The sequence below is a fragment of the Phasianus colchicus genome, chromosome 7 (genome assembly GCF_987193195.1).
Source record: "Phasianus colchicus chromosome 7, bPhaCol1.hap1.1, whole genome shotgun sequence".
Lineage (NCBI taxonomy): Eukaryota > Metazoa > Chordata > Aves > Galliformes > Phasianidae > Phasianus > Phasianus colchicus.
This window is the reverse complement of record NC_143442.1, coordinates 22859760-22882116: the sequence shown is the minus strand read 5'-3', so window position 1 is coordinate 22882116 and position 22357 is coordinate 22859760. Positions and strand designations below refer to the sequence as shown.

The window sequence follows — 22357 nt, the reverse complement described above, 5'->3', positions numbered from 1 at the left end:
CAGTTTGGACAGGGTATTTCATGTATGTGACCCAAAAAGAAAAAATATGTACAGCTTGAATATGAACATGACTCTACTTTTTCTGTTGATGTCATCTCTTTCGTGTACTACCTGTGGCTTTACATTCTTTGGCCTTAGTGATTTAGCTCCTGAAATCCTGTAAACTGCAGCCTTTAGATGCCTTTTGAAAAACAAAATTTGGATCTTGAAAACAGTATAAGCCGTATCTTCTTTTCCAAAGAGTTTAAATTGCTCAGAATCTGGGATACACTAACAGAAATTGGAGCTGGAAGGCTAAAGGGGCCCAGACAATCATTGTGGCTTCACTACTACCAAACCTAAGGGCACCTCCAGAACCACCAACAGAACTGCCTCAGGAATCCATGGAGAAAACAGATAAGTCTACAAGCAGGATAAGCCTCTGCTATTTATAGTCCCAGGCTTCTCTGCACTCAGAGAGATAGGTGCACTGGGGCCAATGTTCCTCTAAAAACAAAAATTATTAAAAGAAGTGTCAAGTTCAGAAGAAGAAAATAAATGGATTAGTAACAAAAAAATGAAAGTATTGTTTTGGAGTTACTACTCTAATGACTAGTTAAATTAAGAGATGATAGAGATGAAAGGCTCCTTCAAACTACAAAGCAGCATGTGAGGCGAGCAAAGGTTCCGGGAGATGCTCTGGTTTTTCTAAAAGAGCACAGATTGCCAAGAAGGTCACTTCTTAGCTAGTGTGTACTTTTATCACCACTGAATTTCAGTGTATGAATTATATTCATAAATATTAGGTTTTGCGTTGACTTCTTTATGGCTATGACTATTTTACTGCATTAAGATGGTTCTTACGTTCTTGGAAGCAGATCTAGTAAAAGTAAGATCTATGCTGCCTAACACTAGTTCTCTCTGAATTTGCTTTGATTTTGGATACTGAAAATCCAAATTCATCTTTTTACACCATATGCCAGCAACCAGATTTCTATGGCTTTCTACCATTCATCTTCATTTGTTCAATTGTCACCTTTTCCCTGGTGTCCTCTCCTCACACATTCACTCTTGGGACTGTCAAGATGTCTCAGACTGTGATCATGGTATATGTCCTGGGATTGTCTGATCTTCTATCTCCTTTTGATTCCCATTGGACAAACTTTAAAGCAGGATCTTGACAACCTTTTTCCTCTCAACAGCTGTGATGTTTTCCAGCAAAACATAAATCTTTTCTTAAATCGTAGTCCCAGGAATAGCTCAGATCTGTTAACAAATCAACAGGTTTGATATCAGCCTAGAATATCTTTTTAAAAGAAGAGGTTTTTTCATGTTATGGACTGCAACTGTGCATTTTTGTATGCTTACAGATTTTCTTTCCTCAGCATTTTTGAATGGTTGCTCAAAATAATTTACCAATTCATATTGCATCTACAGATCAAGTACAGTGTATTAGTTGCTTCACTTAAAATTTGACAGGCATTCATTTCTTTTAAAACTCTGTGAAGATCATGTTCTTTATGACTGAAATGGTTGTGTTGGTATTCATTTCTCATCATTCAAAATGTAGTATTCTACAAAAATGTTCTAAGTGTATTTAAGTTGATAAATTTCCTGTCAAAACTCCAAGGTTGAAATACCTTTGGAAGCACAAAGTCATTTATGAGCTTTGAAAAGTTTCCTTGAGTAATGTAAAAAAGACTTTAATCCAGAAAGAAGGGGGTACTCTAAATTAAGTAGAATTGTGTTGCAAGCAAAGAAAAACATTTGCATTGTTAGATGAAAGTGCACTTGAAGCATTTCACAAGACAGAAATGTATAAACATCCTATCTAACGTTTGGTTGTGTAGTATCAGATGCCCTGGATCAGACACTGACAAATTATCTCAAGACATATGGAAATTAAAATGTCCTCAGATGCATATGGGAAACATCTCTGACAACAAAGAAGAGATTTACAGACTAATGTTACTTCCTGCGTAAAACAAAAATCCTTTCTACAGGAATTGTCCTAGCCCTGGGTGTATTGGCTTTCATCTGCTAGAATTGCAGGGAAGAGCATGCTTGTAGGGTCACATGAATAAAAATCTAGGAGCAGGGAATGGAGTGTTTCTGATGCTGTCCACTAAAAAAAAATGAAAGGATATTCACAACAGAAAGTCTGCTGAATGTACCAGAGTTAAGATGGGTCATTCCTTATCAACTGATGGCTGATCACTGAAAACATTCAAAGGAAATGTTTTAAATTAGAGGCAGATAGAATGTGCTTAAAGAACTTTTGTGGCCTCCTTTCAATTCCTGCAAAATTTGACAAATTAAAAACTCCAATGAATCATTCTTAAATCTCTCTCCCTACACTGCACTTGCTGTGTGGATAGCATATGGTGCACTTTCATTGTCTGTTGTACTAACTGAAAGAAAGCTCATTGGTTCAATTCAACTCAAACAAAGCGATGGGCAATGTTTGTATCATCCGCTCAGCTCTCTTCTGTGAGGGGCTCAATCTATTCCTTATAAAGTCAAGGAGCAGCTGCTTTGGTTCCAGTTCAGCTAAGGCTAGAAGTTCTGTTTCCAGCTGTCTGCAGGTTTTGTTTCTGTTCTAAATCTTGGAATCCTTGTCTGATTATTGCAGAGCCATCTAAGTCACCCTAGTAGTCCAGAGAAAATAAACAGGGAAAATACATTTTTTCTCTCTAATTTTACTGGAAGCTAATGCTGTGTAAACAGAATGCTCCTTCAAAATAACTGATTATCCACTGCAATATTTAATCTACTTTTAATTTGGATGGAGTCACATTCAGTATGCCACCAAAGTGGGATCTCTATTTCTTCAGACTAAGTACGAAGTTCTGTTTTTTCTAGTTTAACATCTCTACAGAAATGGCTTCAGATGTACTTTCCATACAATTCAGGCCTGGTATCAAGCTCACAAATGGATCTGCCATGGTCTGTGCCCACTCACAGTAGCAGGAAGCTGTAGGCTGGCAGTGCTCAGGCTGTGTTAGCTGGAAAGCCTTCAGTCTGAAAAATTTAGCAGCCTCTGCTGTCGCTTCTATGCATACTGAAGGTTGGTTAACAAAGCATTATAGCTGGGGTTCACAGGGAAGAGGAATTCTGATATGGCTGGAGGGGACAGAGAGAGGCACTGTGCTGTATGTGGGACAGCTTTCCAGCTGCACTCTGCTTCAGCCAGTGGCCTGGCTACCAACAGAAATTGCATTTCGTGTGCTGGTAAGTGCAATCTTGTATCTCATCACCCTCAGGGGGAAAGGAAAGTGGAGTAAAGCAATGGCCACCACTGGTGCTGTTAGTTACATTGCCAGTCATCAAAACTCCTCCCTCCCCTCAGTATGTTGGTGTGCTTGGTAAGAAACAAATACCACAAATTCACTCTCTGCAGAATGGTTTTGTTTATATTGCATTGCTTGTACAGTTGGTAACCTATAACAAATGCTGACAAGGGTTTGTTTTGCCTCACTTTTTCTATTAAAGAGAATAACACTGCAGTGTGCCCACCTGGCAGTTTCCACTTCTGGCTCTAGGCTTTAAGCTTGGTACCTGAAGGAAAAAAATGTGTGGAGGTTTTTCCATCTTAACACACTCTTATTGTTTTTGCTCCATGGTGGGAAGCAGTATAAGTAAGGTGCTGAGATTCTACGCTGTTTGAGGCAGCACAGGCTGAAGCAATCAAATTGTACCTGCTCCTGCCTGCCTCCGTTGCAGCCTGCCCCATCCCTGCCTGCCTGACCCCACAGCCCCAGATAGATCTGCAGATACGCCCAGAGGCATTGCAGCACCCAGCGAGTGCAGTGACAACCTGACTGCTGGGTGCTGATAACTGCTGCAACCTCATTTTGCTGTAGCAGAGTGCACGTGGCAACCTGGCACTGAGCTGCACATGCCGTGCTGGGGAGCATTAGGCTCCTGGCTGTGCTGCAGCTACTCTTGTAAGACCACAGAGGGACACGGCACATCCTCATCCTGCCTTCTTGCCTCGGTGGCAATGGGGTGTGTGCAAGGAAGGCCTCAGCCACCTGTGGATATTTATGAGCTGAAAAATTAAATGTCTCTGCTTTGCATTATGTCTTGTGACATGTGCATCGCGCTACATCTGGATGTGTCAAAATGGATCACATCACGTGATGCTCTGTAACCTGGTGTCAGGCTGCAGATGTAGCTTCCTCAAGACACACTCACAGTGAACAAAAGTATTAAAAATAGCTACTAGGTTATGGAAGGCACCAGAATTTTCTGTATTGCGTGTGAAAGTGGGGACAGCTCTGCTCACAGAAATGCTGCCTCAGCAGAGCATCCATTTTGTCCTGCTCATTTCTTATCTCTATGAAGTAAGGAGCTGAAGTTTATTAAGGATGGGAGGGAAAAGATTTTGATTTCCTTTACATTAGCTGGACTGTAGTACTTGACCATTAAACATAGCCCGGTGCTCTGTTTTCCACTCTGAATTCTGAAGAGAAAAGAAGCCTTAAAAATGCCTGAGGGAGCCCCGCTGGCCACATCACTGAGTACAGGAGCACCCACAACCAGTGCAGTAGGCTGAATTAAATGTAGAAAGTAAGTAGTACCATGTTGTGGTCAGGTTATGTTTGTGACTGAGAATTGTAAACCCAGGCCCTTCCCTTGAAGGAAAGCCTAATCTCTCTTCAAGCAGCATGTATGCACCAGAAATGGGAAGGAACTCTTGAAGTACACAGTGTGGATTTTTTTTCTCCGCTCACAGCTTTATTTTATTGGGTTTTACACGGCAGCATTTCCGTGCAAGCTCTCTCCAACCCCGTGCCACGCGCTGGAGGCCTGACTGGCTCCTGTGGGCAATGAGCTCAACTGCTGAACCGGGGCTTCCATCTGGGCAGGGCGCAGGGCAGCGCAGAAAGACTCTTGGCTCTGGAATAAAGCTCCGGCAGCAACACTGCTGTTATACTCAGTTTCATCTAGTTCTCTAACATTTTTAGAAGGTGTTCTAATCCTATGATAAATTTTTGAGCAGAGAAAAAGTAGCATTATGCAGTCACTTAAAAACATCAGAAAGCCTCTTGTTTACCTTTCCCTTCCAGACAGGCTCCTTCCAGCTTTGTCAGTAGGCACCTTGCAGCAGGGCCCTGTGTTTCACAGCGAGAGTGAGACAGCCCTTTCCAAGGCTCTTTAAGAAAAGAAAATTTTGTAGGGGAAAAGGTTGGATGAGAACCTGTTCCTTTCAAACCAAAGCAGATGTCCCCTTTCACTTGCACTAAACATCAAGAATTTGACCCTGAAAATGGATTTTTCTTCCATTTCTGTGCAAGTGAAAATTGCGTGTATAGCATGTAACTGAATGTGTTGGACAGTTTGTTCCTTCAGGAGTGCAGACAAGGACACATGGGCTCTTGTTGGATTCTTATATTCTAACTTACGTTGTAGTTAGACAGTAGTTTTGACAATCAGAAACAGATAATGCAAAGATACAGAAACAAAGCCTCAGAAACTATCAATTTCTTTTAACCCATTTCTAAAACTGCCTCTAAAGAAAACACAGAAGAAAATGTGTCTCTACTTCTCTTCTTTTGCCTTTTAGCACCAAGAAGTTGCAATACAGTACTGATAGTTTTGTGCGTGCTTGTGATAAACAGCTAGTGATAAGTTGTGGTCAAGGAAGTGGTTAACTGTTCCATATAACAGCAGGTACAAGTGGTGCCGCTTGAATCGGGCACAGTTTCTACAATACTGAGAATGAGAAGTCAAAGTGAGTTCAGAAGTAAGTACCCAGACTTTCACATTTACTCTGTGAGGACTTTACTTGTCCTAGCCAAGTGAAGTAAGGAAAGAGCCATTCTTTGCTTGTAGCAATTGCCACCAAAAGCGGTTTCATTCTCCAATATAGTCATCTTTAGATTGCTCCTTCCATTGCCATCCCCAGCCTTGCCACATTCACAGGTTGTGCAAACACAGCACTTCACACTGCCTGGAAAACTCGCACACATATTTCCCACCCTTTAGCCCCAACTCGTCAAATATATGTGTGTATCTTTCAACAGGATTCAGCCCCAATATTTTACTACTTTAAGATTGTCCCAGTTTGGCTATGTTGTGCTTATTTGCACCTCTATCAAGCCACAGTAAAGCCGTAATTTGCACCTTTTGAGGGAGGAAGTTCAGAGGCAAAAAGTGAAGGGTGTTACTGTTCAAAAGCTGTCAAAGCAGAAACTTAATCAGGGAAATCCATATGAAAGGGAATGTGGGACAGTATGTGATGACAGTGTCTTGTTACAGAGCCTGTACACAGCATGGGGCTTCTGGATCACACTTCTGATGCAGCTAAGACAAACTCTCTGCTTTCCAGGTGTCTATGCTAGGTAAAGCATTCTCTTCATCACTCACTTCCTCTGTAACATGATCAAATCCATCATTCCTTTTGTTATTTCCTTTTGTGTTTGCTTTGCCCTGCAGTAATTTACTAACTGCAAAGAAGGCAAGTGCTCTGAAAACACACCAGCCTGCTGCAAGTAAGTCGTACTTGTCAGATGTGCTGCTTGTGAATCATGCTGACAGATTGGATCTGTTTACCTCAAACAAACTGTCAGAAATGTTCAGTACCCGAACCAAAGCATGGAAAAGGCTTTCAAATACACATGTTGTTCAGATCATAGCGCAGCACATCATATTTTGCATATTTCATAAAGGCATCACGTGTATATTTGCGTGTAACAGTCTGAACATGCTGTTCACAAAGATATTCGGTATTGCTACAAGAAAAACCAATTAAGCCTCACATGGCTAATGGGGTGGGAACAGGTTTCCTCTGGCTCACTCTGCCTGGCATAGTGGCTGCTGAGCTGCAGGCAGGGCTGCATTGCTGCAGCCTGAGACCTCAACAGCTCTGGGCACCTCGTGCCGACTGTGCAACCTGTGGCACCTGAACGGCAGCTCCAGAGGGCAGAACACTCACCTGCCACAAGCAGTGAGTAGCATTAAAAGGCGTTTGCTGTACACTGCTTGAGAATTACCCCTACATTCGAGAAGGTATAAACAATGAGCTTGCTTTTTGTCCTCTCTTTCAGCCTTGCTGTTTTGGCTATAAGTTGTTTTTCTTAGCAATTTTAGAAACAGTTTCAAACTGAATTTGTGGAAGAGATACATTTTCTCAACATGATCATGCTTTTAAAATCATAGCCAAACATACACAAAGCTATGGCTGGTGGTAGCAACCCTTATCTCTCCGCCAGAGACCTCCTCTGTATGTGGCTCTAGTTTGGGAACCCGTGGTGAAGTTTAAAAAAGACTTGTCTGGTTCCATTTCCAGAGCTTTTACAAGAAAGCCCCTTTTTATTCTAATTTTCTGAGCAAGTTTCAGAAATCAAGCATGAATTGATAGAAAACCCCTGCTTGAAATTGTAAGTGCAAATCTTAGAATTGTAAGATCTGGGAATTAAACAACTCCTAATAAACATTTACTCACAGCCTTGCCCAGTGTTTACATGGAAACTGAGTGGGACAATCTGAGGCTGGGACAGAGGGAGGAGTAGAGGGCTAGTTTGGTTTTCACTTCTCTTTTTGTTTTGTTTTGTTGTTGCTGTTGCTTTGGCCTGCAATGGTGTGAGAAAGAGTCCTGCCATGCTTGTGAGATATCGTTCGTAGCTCACCTAAGTTGGGACCCAGACCAGATGCTCCAGATCTGCTCTGACCCCGACGGGCTGGAAAGCACTTAGCAAGTGAGCACGTTTCTTAGCAGCAGACCTGATGCCGTTGTGCACACCAGGAGCTCAGCACCAGCAGCTCGCTCGTGAGAAACCGGAGAGCTGCTTACAGCTTGTTTGTTCGTGCAGGAATTTGGTCAGCACTGAGCACACTGTGGGAGGGTGCCTTAGAGCCAGGAGCTCTGCAGGGCTTCACTGTGCTGTGACACTGGCTGAGGGTAGTGAGCCTGGCCAGTCGCTAGGTGTGCGTGTTCCCCGGGAAACAGCTGTGTTTGCATGAATTGTGATTTAACGTGGCAAACAAACCTCTTTGAGGAGTGCTGTCATTAGAAATGCGTTGGGTGAGTGTGGTTGTGCTGGTAAATCAGATTTGTGAGGGACATTCCATCTGCTTGCCCCCATCTGTCTTTCCACCTGCAGGCTCCTTGCTCTTGTGCGTTCATTAGTTCAACCTTGCAGTAATCCTGCACCGTTGATGCAGCCTCCATCAACACCTCTTTCTCCTCCACATCCCCCCAAACCAGGAGACAAGTGAGCTGAGACGAACTCATGCTGATTTGTCGCAGTGAATGTTTGAATTCCCATGATGCATTTGAACCAGTAGCAGCCTTGTTCTTTCTGGTGATCACAGGCTAATTTGTGCCTGTGATCCAGCTCACGACTGTAAACTGGCATCTGATCTTGGTCACACTAGAAAATAATTCAGTAAAATTAATTTCCACAATCTATTTTAGTGCTAACGAATAATAAATTTGTTTACATTTAAAAAAGGGAGTAAGACAGGGAATTCTTGAATTTCTAGGGGATCTGATCATAGTCTTTTTCTGTTAGGTGAACAAAGTTCTTGCCAATGGTTCTACTCTTCCTATACTATGTGCTGTTTTACAGCTGTGTTGTTATGTTTGCAAAAGGGAAGCATGATCACTGTGCTATTAATTTTTGCACTTCTGTTGTGTTGGTTCTGCTTCAGTATCACCGTTTATTATCTGCAGAGCGAGAAGGGAAATGGAAAGTTGTTATAGCTAAGGCATCCACAGCCCTCTGGTTGTTGCAGCTTTACTTGCCTGCTCATGTGGATAGCTGCACTGCCAGAGGGCCAGGACCTCTACATCTAGAGAGTTCCTGGTGGGTCTGCCAGGTCCTTTCATGACCCTTGTTGCTTTACAGGGATCTATGTCCTGCAGAAATTCTCTGGTGAGACAGGAGTACAGTCAGACACAAAAGCATCCTGAAAGATTTATTTGCAAAGATATTTCTCTCTCTTTGTTTCCAAGGCATTTAGCAGCAGCTTTTTATTTGTGTATATATGACAGATAAAAAATTATCTGTTTTTGTACAGCTTTTCACCTTCATAAATTTGGAACTGTGTGCTATTTGCCAGCTCCAAATGAGCACACAGCTTTCTTTCCCTCTTGAATAGTATTATCTGTGTCTACGGTAGGGGCTTCAGGAGCAGGGAGAGCAGCTGATTATGACGTTCCTCTTGCTCCGTGATACTCGAGCAAACTGCGGCTACATTAAAAATATTCCCTTTGTAGTATTCACAGGTTATATAAAGTCCTGGGAATGAGTTGTCCTCAGATGGATGATATATTTAAACAACAAGCTGCAGTGGCATTTCCGATGGCATTCACACAGCCCTGTGAAGCAGAGCCTGCACTCAGTGCTGGGTATGTGGCCAGCAGCAGCTCTGCAGCCACCGCACATTGGGCAGGCAAAGAAGTCAAGGTCCTTGAACCACATTTTGGAAACAAAATAAATATAGTTCTTTCTTAATGAATAAGAGCAACACTGTTGAAAATACATGTAATACTGCTGCATGGGTGTTTATTTAGTTTTTCCTTTCTGGTTTTCATACTGAAGTCATTTTTATTCATTTCTTTCACACCAAAAAAACTTGGGACACCAGAACAGGCCATGTCTTACAGCAGAGAATAAAAGGCTTCAGAATGAAGGTGTGAGACGGACACTAATATCTGTCCCTCTAACTTTCTGCCTTTTCAATATCTCTGTGTAATAGCTAGCAGTTTCAGTGGAACCTTTCAAATCTTGACAGTGCTGTGGGATGACACAAGCTGCTTATAGCAAATAAAGGGGCTGTGATTCATCAGCCTCTCTTTTCCAGGAATAGAGCTGTGTAAGCTCAGGGTCTGTCTGGTCTGGCTTATTGGGTGTCTGTCAAGACACAAGAGATGAACATATTCTGATTTGTCTAGATATGCTACCTACTGCACTGTAACTGCTTGTGTTTAAGACACAAGCAAACCTCTCTGCAACTAGCTGAAGAAGTCACGTGTCATACTCTGTTTGTGCACTGCCTTTTTTTGCCTGTTATGTAAAACCCTAATTCTTCCTCCCTCCCTTATTTCGCCACCACCAACTTTATAAAGTATCATTCTGCTTTCCTCTGTTGCTATGACAACATTTACACTTGCCTTTTGAAGGCAAAATATGTGGCTTCTTTCCATATTTTTGTCAGTGTTTTCTTGTGCTAGAGGGACAAACAGGGAAATGAAGGCAAACACAGATAAAGCTTTACGCAGCACGCTGTAACTTTAGTTCTTAATAGAAAGGGCATTTTTGTGGGTCAAGCATGAATTTACCTGTGATAAATTCCTCAGTTACCTCTAAGACAGTTTCATTCAGTTTAGTGTTATGAATCTTCTTCCTCAGTGCAAGAGAAAATGAACAGAGGCACAGTGAGAAAAGACCACCACCATCCACAGTGGTCTTTTTTGCTAGCACTTGGCAACCACTTCCAGAGAGGGAGAGCATATCAAGGGAACCAAAGGAAAAAGGCAGCAAGCTATATTTTGAATTAATCAGGAGGTAGAAGCAAGGAAAAAAAAACCCTTTCCTTTGCCCTCATCTGCCATGAGGAAGGTCTTTGCAAATGTAATATCTTCCACCACAAAATATGGGAACTAATGCCAGCACCTGATAAGAGTAGTGATTATTGTATGGACAGAAGGGGGTGTGCTCCAGCTCTTAGCAGCAGCCTTAGTGCCTCTACCTTGTCCGTGACTCTTTAGTGACTTTTCTATGTCAGACAGCCCAACTGACCCGTGCCTCTTCACACATCTAGTCTCTGGGCAGCATCTTATCTAAAGCAGAGGTAAAAAAAATCCCCCTCCCAAGATGCCTCTGCATAAACTTTTTAAATGATAGGGTCTTTGTTAGAAGTGCTAAGAGCTGAAAAACACCTCTTACCACCAAGTGCCTAGCTCTCCTATGTAAGCTGCAGAACCTGAGCTGGATAAGCCTTATGGGCTGCTGCACTTGGTTTGGAATGTAAAAATGGACGAGGAATCACATTTCCTCAGAGCACAAGAGATCTGCCTTTGTGGGGCTTGTTTTAGATTTCTTTACAAACCCTACAGGGGAAGTTATGTGGGAGACATATCTCTGCAGTTCTGACAGTGTCAGCAACCTGAATTGCCTCTCCTGCTCTGGCCATGAGAGTGTAGTCCTTCTTATCACAGTGTACCTCGGTGGCACATTAGCTGAAGTCAAAGCTTGTTCTCTCTGAACAAGAGAAAATACTGAGCTCTGAACATTGCTGATGAAATGCTAAACTGTGTCAGTGGTCTTCGGAATAAAATCTGCAAAAAGTCCTGCTGCATTTAAACAGGTCATTAAAATGTTCCTTAGTGTAGAAAGATGTCAGCTGAGTGGGCTTAGACTTCTGACTGCAGTAGGACCTGATAAGAAGCACAAATCTCCAGTTTTAATTTAACTTCCAGGTGCACGCCATGAACTAGTGCCAGGACCATGAGTGCCTGTTGCTCTTTGCTGACCCCTCTATTGTTAAGTAATCCTCTATTACTCCCATTGTCAGAGGTATCCCCCAGTCAAATGCAATCTAGAAGGTAGATAACCATGTTGAAAATTATCAACGTAGAGCAAACATGATTTCGTGTACTCAGGGGAGGCCAAATCAAACTTACAAAATGCTGACAGCAGTCATACTTCTGACAGAGAGGCTGGGTACTAGTGATACCTACTCAAGATCCATCTCCAACTGTGGTGAAGCTTAGTAAAATAAGAAGCAGACAGTTGCTCCAGCTGTCTCCAGGGGAACCTAATGTTCTCCATCCCCAGACGCTGGAGCCTGCACCACAGCTCTGCTTATCAGGGTTGTTCAGGTTGCTCTATGCTGGCTGACCAGTAATTGCTGCTTCTCCCTGGATCCTCTTTGTGGCCGCCCAGCCATAACCACTGTCAGCACCTTCATGGTTTAAAATTTCTTCATCTGAAGAGATATGTAACAGCTGGATCAATACCTGATCCTCTACCACAGAGGATCGTGAAGCTGCACTAACTCAGCTTCAGAACAAATTCACAATGCTTGAACCTATTTCCTAGATGATGTTGCTGAAAATTTAGGAGTTACAAAGATATCACTGAAATAGGAATTTTGGCATACACATCATTGGCATATAAGCCATGAATGATGGGAACTGCTATTTTTTAAAGAACACAAGGACTAAAAGGAAAAAGCAAGCGGAGGAGGAGTCCCCAGTTCCCAGACCTCTGGGCCTGCAGGAAATGGTTCCCTCAGCCTGCCCTTTCTGCCCCTGGAGAGCCAGAGAAGCTGCAGGCACGGGATGTGCTTCGGTCAGCAGCACAACCTGGTACACAGCTGCAGTGCAGGAGGTGCACAGCATACCCCCACCTCCTGCCTCCATCCTGCTCCCTCTCCTCCAGCATGCTTTTATGTCCCTGCACAGATTGACTGTGACACATTTATATCCAGCAGCGTTCCTCTACAGCAGGGGATTCTTTGTTGTGAATTTATGGCTGGATTATATCCCTCTTTAAGCTACCTCGTAGGACAAAGCAGCTGTAACACATGGTCCTCACAGCATTCCCACGCTGGAAACAGGAGTGAGTGATGGGCAGCAGCACAGTGCACTCTCTGCTCTATTTTGTTAGAAAAGACCCCTCTAATGCAGTGAGGAAATTTAGGCAGCACCCTTTCCCCTGAGGTAAGCAGCTTTAAAGCTCACGTGTCAGCTGAGCATTGTAAGAAAATAGGAAATGAAATATGCATATCTTCTGAAAGTGTGTTTTCAAAATTTGAGCTGTATGTGCAGGTTTAGTTTGTGTGATCATTCCTGTTTAAAACTCAGCTTGAAAAAATCCACAAAATAAGTAGTCAGTAAGCAAGTCTTTTTTTTTTGCTGACTCCTCAGTGACATCACTACATGTATGGAAATAAGGGGATATTTATTTGTCCACAGAGCTCTCTCCCAGCTCATTTTTCTATTTCAATAGGGCAGCCTCAGAATGTTAAGTATCCTAAATCAAACATACCTAGAAACCACTTAAGGGTAGGTGCGATGAGGATTATGGCTCAAGCAAAGTTCCCAGACCAGCAGTGCGAACCATTGCACTGCTTCAGCGCCCACACGGCCTGCTGCCCCTGCAGTTCTTGCCAAGCACTCTGTAAATTACTGCATTTGTCTGCTCTGGAGTCACACATCTGGGTGCAGGCATTATGGTCAGAGAATGCCTAACGTGCTTAGGGTGTGTTCTTTGAGCCTCTGTTTTTATCAGTAGTTTCTTGTTTTAAGACCCAAACAATGAAAGTTTGGTAGTCACTCAGGGAAAATAATTCAGAGCCTGGTATCCTCTGCGACACAGGCTTTCTTGATTTTCAGTCTCAATTTTCTTTCCTTTAATTTCTGTTTCTTAATTGGACAAGTGTATGACATGCTCACTATTTTCCCTCTATCATTCGGCTTTAGTCCCACACATGTTTATGCGCATGGTTGACTTTGTCATCACAAGGAATCTGAAATGAAGGTTGTAAAGCAATAAATGCATCCACGTGCATAGTGTTTTGGGGAGCTGCACCACAGTGTTCGCACCCACTATGTATCAGTTAACTCAGTTCTCCTTCAGTGCTGCACTGTCAACATACATATTTTGCTTAGGTTAATCTCCTTGCTGAAAGCAGTCCATCCAGCAGTGAAATTACTTAGTAACACTTCCCTGTTAAGCAGTCTCTTCTTTCTTTCTCTCTCTCTCTCTCTTTCTCTCTCTCTCTTTCTTTCTTTCTTTCTTTCTTTCTCTCTCTCTCTCTCTCTCTCTCTCTCTCTCTCTTTCTCTCTTTCTCTCTTTCATGCAAGAAATGCATTAAATAAGGCAGAAAGGTTAAAGTAATTTGGTACAGCAGCAGTATCTATCAAAAGGAGTCAGGCAAGTCCAAACAGGCAGTGTCATTTGCAGTGCTCTTAATTATAACTCCTAATCTAATGTAGTTCAAAATTCTAGTGCACTAGAAGTTGCAGAGTTGCATGGCATTTTCATTATGCAAAAAGGGTAGGGAATAAATAAATAAGTGGGAAGTATATGAACAATTAATACCAGCAGAATAATCACCTTGAGCATAGGATTAATCTGGTACTTAAACAAATACTTATTTCTTGTAAATACTCATTCTCATATACTCCTAATGTCTTTCTCTAGCACAGATGACTCAACATTAAAATCCAACAACACCCAAGATCTCTCCAAACAGGTATTGGAAAGTGTTGGAAATTTGCAGCCATTGCTAAGAGTCAGTTGAAATTTTCACCAGATGAACAAAAACAAAACTTGCTTGAGCTCCCAGCACCAGCACAGCCCCTGCAAACTGCAGCAAGTGGAAAGTCTGAGAGCCAATACACAACGCGGTCTTTCATAATCATGACTCTTTTGCGCATGAGGCTACATTTAGTGCTGTGCTAGCTCTTTAAGATGGCCTCATCGTGATAATCAATGTAGCCCGTCTAGTGCAGTGCCACTTTCCTGCTGTGAGAAAGCACAGCTCTTCCCGCTACCACAGCCCCCTGCTGACTTGTTTTACAACATTTAAGCAGGAAACTGTTAAACCTTACTTCTCTTTTTTTCCCTCTGTGCAGACAGAAATCTTCTTTCCCTCTGCTTTGTCACTTGTAGCAAGGACCGTTAAGAAGTGCCCTGGCTTTTACCCTGAGCAGTGCCCTAATTTTAACCTTCTGCAACGGTTATCTTCATTTTACTCAGATTTTTAAAGGTGACTCATTCAGTAAGGCGGACTGTGATAGCGTCTAGTAGAAGAATGTATTTCCAAAGAGCACGGTAAAAAGGTCACTGACACCAAGGCTTCTTCAGAGACAAGAGGTGGGTGGCTTTGGTTTGTTCAGAAATGAGCAAGCTCCAGCCAGCCTTGTCACCACAAGAAGGTGAAAACCCATGTTGCTGGGCTTGGAAATCCTGGCAATGGTAGGCACGTGTGTGGGCTGCAGAGCCCCTTCCCATCGGGATGTTTGAAGGGGGAAGGGTAAAGATGATGTTACAGGAGGGGCTCAGTCACACTCAGTAAACACCTTTAATAACGATGTTTACAGCTAGGAAGCTGGTATGAGTGCAAGTTTTATAAGTTTTCATCTTTATTTTGACATAATGAGTGAAGTTAAAGCCGGAGGTTTTTATGCCGTTATCAGAGTCTCTGTCAGTGAGCACTGGAACCTAATTAGTTCTGATGCAGAAAATCAGCAAAGCCACTGCTGGTTATGACCTCTGCCAAGAGCACCAGAGACCAGGCAAATGAAGCTTAAGACATTATTAGTTGTTCTGTTGCAAAGTCCCAGATAAAATATGACAGGATGTTGTTGCCTGACTCCGGCAGCAGCTCTCCAGATGGCACTCAGCACTGGCTCGCAGCAAGGCTCATGGGGAGGCTGGCACATTTTCTCTGTCAAAATGAAAGTTTTCCAATTACAAAGAGATAATGTGAAGAGATGCAAACTTAATCTCCTGAACGAAAGGTTGCAAGCTGTGTAATAGCAGTCGAGGGGAGAGATTTCACATAGTTCACTTGCTTTAAATACTGATGCTCAGGAAAGCTTTGTTATCCTGCCCAGTAAAACCAGGGAATCGGCTTCACTTGGTGCCGGGGCACTCACAGAGGGATGCGATTGTGTCATGGCCACTTGGGTCTCAAAAAGGCACTGATCTCCCACTCGTATGTCAGGGCCAGGATGAGCAGCTTTTGCTTGAAAGGATCGATGACAGACAAAAAAGGAGAACTCAGTATTTTGGGGCTAGCTGGGAGCTGGTAACTTGTGTTTATTTAGTGGTAGGCCAGGTAACTTCTGCATGTTTGGCTGGGGGAAATAATGTGTTTTCTTTCTCAACATTTTATGAAATCCTTGTGGGAAAAAAAGAAGCAGAATGTCATGCAAGTGGTGCGCTCATAGGGTTGGACACTGATGTTGTGAAACTCTATCCTTGTAACCGCACTGCACATGGGTGAGCTACTTGGTAGCCCCGGTGACAGAAAAACACAGTAGAGGGCTGATGATGGCGCAGCTCACCTCAGCATCACTTTGAGCTGCTGGGAAGCTCAAAAGGAATTATCTGATGGCTAGGAAATCCCTACATACATTGTCCTATGCTTGATCTGCCAGCATAAGGGCCTCTCGGCTTGACCGGTTGGCACAAAGAGCTCTCAGCTGAGTGCAGGCTGTCCTGGCTAAAAGCTGTCACACAGCCTCAGAGGGAAACCCTGCAGTGCTCCTCCGCTGCTGCTGGCTGTCCAGTGGTGCTGCAGACACTCAGGAGAATGCATTTTCGTAGTGTTATTTGAAATACTGCAGTGCAGGAAATGCCAGTTGACCCCAAGGAAAACCTCTCATGCAGCATAGTGCACAGGGCTGGCCACTGCTTACTGCTTGAAGTGGACATATCCTCTTTTGACTGAAGAGAACTGTGAAGTGCACTTACTCCAAAGTGCAGCTCTCAATTCACATTAAAGTGAAATAGAATAAGAGAAAGGCTTTTTTTTTCTTTCAGTGCAATAGCAGGAATTGCAAATCTCCATTGCAGTTAAATTGAGATAGAAAGGAGGATTCTGTAAGTGTAAATAAAGAAGTACATAATACAAAATGTAAAGAGAGGAAATCAGAAATTCAAGCAGAGAAAAATGAAAATACCTAAAGCAGAACAGCTCAGGGGAAGTGATTCTAGTTTCACATAGGTGTGGATGAGAACAAAAGAGCAGTGAAGGGGAACGCCCTGTAAGGTGACATGTGCATTTACTGAAAAATGTAACAAGGCTATGGGGCTTTGCATAGGTCTCATTTTGCACTTTTTTTTTTTTCAAGATTCACAAAGCCTTTTACCTCAAACTATCACCACATGAAGCTTAATTCTTGTTTCCTCACTGAGGAAACACAGACTTGGTACAGTCCAAAGTTCTGCAAGAAGACATGATTTTCAGCAATGTTACTTTTGCATAGAATCTATTGAGAAGTCCTCTCTGTGTTTTTGGTCAGGTGGAGCCACTGCACTGTGGCTGTCCATGCCAGGGGTGCTTGCTACAATTGGGAATGCACACTCAAAATGGCAACAGCCAAATGGAGTGCTCTGATCTTACCCTACCAAAATGCTCAAACAACTCCTCTTGGTATTCCCAAATCACACTGTTTTTTCCATTTCAAAGCTTCCAAAATTTCATCACTTTACTCAGTCATGAGATGAAAGAAAATTATGAAATCTGAGGGCTGCTGTCTGTGCACAAGGGTGCAGCAGAGGCCAAGAACAACCAAGTTTGGTCCTGCTGGAAATGGTGGCATGGTTTGAGGCTGTTGGTTATTCACTGCTGTTGATGTGTTAATGTAGCATGGGGAAGAGAAAACAGAAAGGATATTTCAGCTGTAGGGTTTAAATTTACATATAAAATTAGTATACAGTTAGAGCCAACGGCATGCTTACATCTGGATCCTGTATGATAGTAGTTAATATGTTTAATATGGCAAGTGGCATAAAGCAAGATTAGATAAAGTTTTCTGCTTAGCCATGCTTCTCTTTTGGAACAAATGTTCACAGCAGTGCTCCCTACAGATCACACAGCAGGGCAGGGTGAAATGCTCTCTGCAGCCACTGCACTTCCCAGGAGGTGCCATCCCTGTGCCCCAGGCTGACCAGCAGTGAGCTGCCACCAGGGCAGGGTGGGAACTCATGAGCATTTTTGGAGTTCTAACATCAAAAACCCAAATTCACCAGAGCACTCCCCACATGAACTATGTGATGAGCCTGAAAAATAGGCTGGAGAAGGACTTCTCACAAGGCCGACTGTTTAGAGCCTGATTATGAGGAGCTGGGAAAAAAATGTAAGTGGATGTGAATTTTGGGAAGCCTTTACTTCAAAACCAGGTCAAGGGTTTAGTCAAGGCCAACATCTTGCTGGTTGATGCTGTTCATCCTTATGACTTGGTCTTGAAGTGTTGGAACCACATTGATGGCTCCTCGTGTGTCCCCCAGCAGCTGGTATCCTCATTTGCTCACTGCTGCCCAGTTCCTGCAGGCATGCCTTCCACTGGCTGAGCTCACTGACCTCAGTGTGAATGGTTCATGAGACGCCAACTAAATGTTAATAGCATGGTCAGAGGAAGCCTCCCCTCACCCACCTCTGTGTGCATCACCACTGCATGTGGCAGCACAGGGCTGGGGCCTGCTGCTGGTCCTCAGGTGAGCAGGGAAGCACAGGCAGTGTGTGAAATCCAGGTAGCTGCAGTGTATTACACTGATCTCTGCCCACTAGAACCTGCTGCCAAGAGCTAGAAGTGATGAGGGGAACTGGCAAGGAAAATGCTGTCTAACCAAGATTCAACATGAACAAGAGCTCATGTCTGCATGTGTACTGCAGGTACAGACCTAAATCCACTTTTGAATGAGAGAGACATGAGTGAAGATGAGAGATATCTCCCATGACTGTAGATGGGAGATAACGCTGCGGGTCTTTCTCTAGGCTAGAGGTATAACACAGGTGGACGTTGGTTCTTGTCAAAGCACATGCAGCTCACAGCTTAAAGAAAACAGTATAGCTGTGTTTTCATCTGAATCCACTAAAGACCTGAAAGAAAAATGTATCCAATTTGTGCAGTCAGTAGTAAGCACTGCTGGAGTCATTCTGTGTCTGAATAAGAATAAACAAAACATTATGAATATGGAAATAACGAAATACAACAAGATTTATATTTGCAGAGAAAATTTGCTTATATCAATATGTAAGGAGTGCAAGCACTGCAGACAAGTAATAAATAAAGCCCCAGAGGTGCACGGTTTGGCATGTGTTAGTCCATCACAAAATGGAAACACCAGAGAGGAAAATTGTCTGGCCACTGACAGAAGACAGTAGACTTATCTATTAGGGGAGGGGAGATAATATAATATTTCATATGACATTCCTGGTAGCTAGTCAGGACAATCTACCTGTGCCAGATTTGCAAGGTTATTTGTTATCACACGCTCTGAGTAACACCAGAAAGCAAAGCCAAGGGAAAGAAGCCTCCTGTAATCTCCTGTTAGGTGCAGAGCAGCTCCAAGTCTGGAGATAACGTCTCCATCCCACCGAGCTTACAGCCCCCCCAGGAGGATCTGTTCTGCTATTGGCCAGCAGCGAAGCATATTGTGGTGAGCGGGCAGCTCACTCTGCTGCCACTGAGCAGGGCAGTCTCTCCCCACCCCGCCTCCATTCCTGCTTTCACCCACATCTCCTCAACCCTAAACTGAGCCTCAGTACAGCTGCCCAAAGCTAGCTCTCTTTCTATAGTCTGTAGGTCAGTTCTCAGTTGTCAGAGGACAGTTACAGTTCAAGTCCAGTCCTTGGTCCCCAGTGCAGGTCACGGCTACCCAGAGCAGAGACTGGGGAACCCATCCCAGCAAATCCACGTGGTATATGCAGGATCCAGTCAAACTTAGCAGTGTCCAGAATTTGGTCAAACACGTTATTAATCCATCATCTACAGTGAGTGAATCTAACACTCCAGAAAGAAGCTATTGCCAATGGAAAACAGGGAGAACTGGCTGCAGTGCCCTAAATCCCACTCTGTCTGGTCACACAGCATCTTGAAGGATTTGCTGCTCTTGTGGTGAGCTTGGACTCATAAAGTGGTTTCATTGTGTGATTTCTTACATGTTTTCATTGTGTGCTTTTTTCTTTGCTGTAGGGTGGTTCCCCACATCAGCACAAGTGCAACTTCTGTTGGTTTCAATGTAGCTGGTGCAGGGCCAGCATGAGATTAGATTGGTGATGACTGAAACTTTCTTAGCCTTTAGTGGGACATCTGGGCAATCCACTTTACATACATGTAAAATGGAAAAACCTCTTTTTTTCTTGCCACTTTCTTTTTTTCTACAATTCTTTTTTTCTCTCTCTATTATTCCAGCAAAGATGGAGTTCCTCCTAAAAGCACATTCATTTCTTAATGCTGGAGGCATTTAGAAAAGAAGTGGAGAGCAAGCAAACTGCCAACAAGTGGCGTGTCTGCATGTAAGGATGCAAACTAAACTGTAGTATTGATATATTTCAGTATGTCTTATTTGGGGATTATTTCTTGAAAAGAATAACTGCTGTTGACAGAAGTTTTACCTACATAAAAGATTTCAGATTTGGTTAAAACTGGCATTCACTTTTCTGTCAAGCAGCAAGCAGTCTCTTGGGAGCTTGTCTTTAGGAACCCCAGCCTGCTTGCAGCCACAGAGCCTCTCTTCATATCAGCCTGCAGCTGCTGGCACCAGAAGATCTATGTTTGGCATTTCCATTTTCAAGGGCAGGTCAAAGCGACCCTGCCTGTGCCAGGTGTCAGGAGTCATGGTGTGATGTGTGTTTCAGATGTGGTCTTCCAGTACTTACAGGGAATTTACAGTCAGGAGGGAGACTTCATATGTGGCCTGATAGTGATAGGATGAGGGGGAATGGATCTAAACCAAAAAAGGGAATATTTAGATTAGGTATTAGGTGGAGATTCTTTACTCAAAGGCCAGTGAGGCATTGGCACTCCTGCCCAGAGAAGCTGTGGGTGCCCCATCTGTTGAGGTGTTCAAGGCCAGGTTGTATGGGACCCACATAGGATGTTGGAGGTGAGTGGCTTTAAGGTCCTTTCCAACCCAAGCCATTCTATGATTCTAGGTTAATGCTTATATAAAGACCCACCTTTACCTTCAACAGGTGGTGCACAATTAAAAGCCCCTTATCTCTGTTGTGTCTTTTGATGAATTCAGAGAAAGAAAGACAGAACTGTAATTCCCAGATTTGCAATAGCAACTTAAGGGTCGTGAATCTCAAGCCTTGGGTCCATCTGTCACTGCTCCACCTGTAGGTTTTGCAATGGAGTGGCTCAGGGGAGCACAAGTGGGACCCCTCTGAGCTAACACGGGTCATATAGCAGCAGTTGGTGGCAGTCACCCTGCATTAACTGTGAGGAAAAGTCAGGCATGCAGCCACATCTCATGGGAACACCATCGCTGAAAAAAAGCCACCTCTGGTTTAAATCTGCACCTCTGGTCAAAGCTGCCATAACTACAGATAAAACTTGGGGAATATTTCATTGCTTTTGTCCTTTGATTGGTACCTTTTCAAGTCCAACATAGATTTCCAGCATTCTCAACAATGTCATTGAGAGAAGGAGTTTCTTAGTATGTATCCTCAGTGCTTAGGGGATTATTTATTGCGTTTTGTTCATTCTGAATCCCTGCTGTCCTAGTTTCATTCTGTCATTGGAAGCAATAGTGAAAAACCAGTCCCAGACATCACACTTGGATGGCAAGCAGCAGCTCAGATCTCATCACGTGTGTAAAGCCAAATTCCTTTCCTCCTGCTTATCACTTTATATTTCACTATATTGAATTTTATTGGTTGTTTTAGGCCCTAGTTGCTGTAAGTTATTTTGATAGTTATTCACTGTCAGCATTCCCCTTAACCCCTTTGAACAACTGCAAATCTGCAGCAAACTTTGTCTCCTTAGTGTTCAGCCTTTGCTTGCTTGCCTTGATTAGCTTCCTTTACCCTGCAGCTGGCTTCTTTCTTCATTCTTTTAAAATTATTTCCCGATAAGAGCTTTGCTCTCTGACCTGATGCACTTTCTGTACAGAAACAGACTTCTTTAAACACTATTCTCTTTGCTTACAGTTTTATTCCTTTCAATGTACCCTAGCATACTGTGAAAAGGCTCCTACATTTTCATGGTTTTTCGTTTGTTTGTTTGTTTGTTTGTTTGTTTTCCCAAATACACCTTGCTTTCTTGCACTCCAGCCTGGATGCTGAGCAGTGTAGTTGGGCACTGTGAGCAGCTCCATGGAAGCAGAATTAGCCTGCAACAGGCAGGGTTTGGTATTGCTGCTTTTCAGCGGTGGGCTCTGTCCCTGTCCCGGCCTATCCCTGACCCAGTGAGGTATCATAGAATCATAGAATCACAAGGTTGGAAACGACCTGCAAGATCATCTAGTCCAACCACCTTCCCATTCCTATTAGTGCCATAAGCTACTAAACCATAACTCGTAGCTCCTCATCCAGGTGCCTCTTGAACACTGCCAGCGACGGCGACTCCACCACCTCGCTGGGCAGGCCATTCCAGTGCCTGACCACCCTCTGAGAGAAAAAGTTTCTCCTAATGTCCAACCTAAACCTCCTCTCGTACAACTTCTGGCCATTTCCTCAGGTCCTACCATTTGCCTGGGAGAAGAGGCCAGACCCTTTTTCATCACAACCTCCCTTCAGGAAGTTGCAGAGTGCAGTGAGGTCTCCCCTGAGCCTCCTCTTCTCCAGACTAAACAATCCCAGCTTCCTCAGCCTCTCCTCATAAGATTTGTGCTCCAAACCCCTCACCAGTTTTGTTGCCCTTCTCTGGGCTCGTTCCAGGGCCTCAATGTCTTTCTTG

General features: G+C 43.4%; 1 protein-coding gene and 1 long non-coding RNA gene across 2 annotated transcripts in view; one reads left to right on the top strand and one right to left on the bottom strand.

Annotated features, from left to right (window-relative positions):
• Nucleotides 1-4746: 4746 nt before the first annotated feature.
• Nucleotides 4747-20282, bottom strand: LOC149917274 (uncharacterized). The gene is made up of 3 exons (XR_016468310.1): nucleotides 7614-20282; nucleotides 5039-5137; nucleotides 4747-4906 (listed from the first exon to the last, which is right to left on the bottom strand). It is a non-coding gene; the product is annotated as an uncharacterized LOC149917274 (long non-coding RNA).
• Nucleotides 6753-22357, top strand: part of CWC22 (CWC22 spliceosome associated protein) — a 304789-nt gene continuing 289184 nt past the window's right edge. The window contains exon 1 of the mRNA XM_090144114.1: nucleotides 6753-6993. The gene's annotated coding sequence lies outside the window, so the exon portion shown is untranslated. The remainder of the gene's footprint in view (nucleotides 6994-22357) is intronic.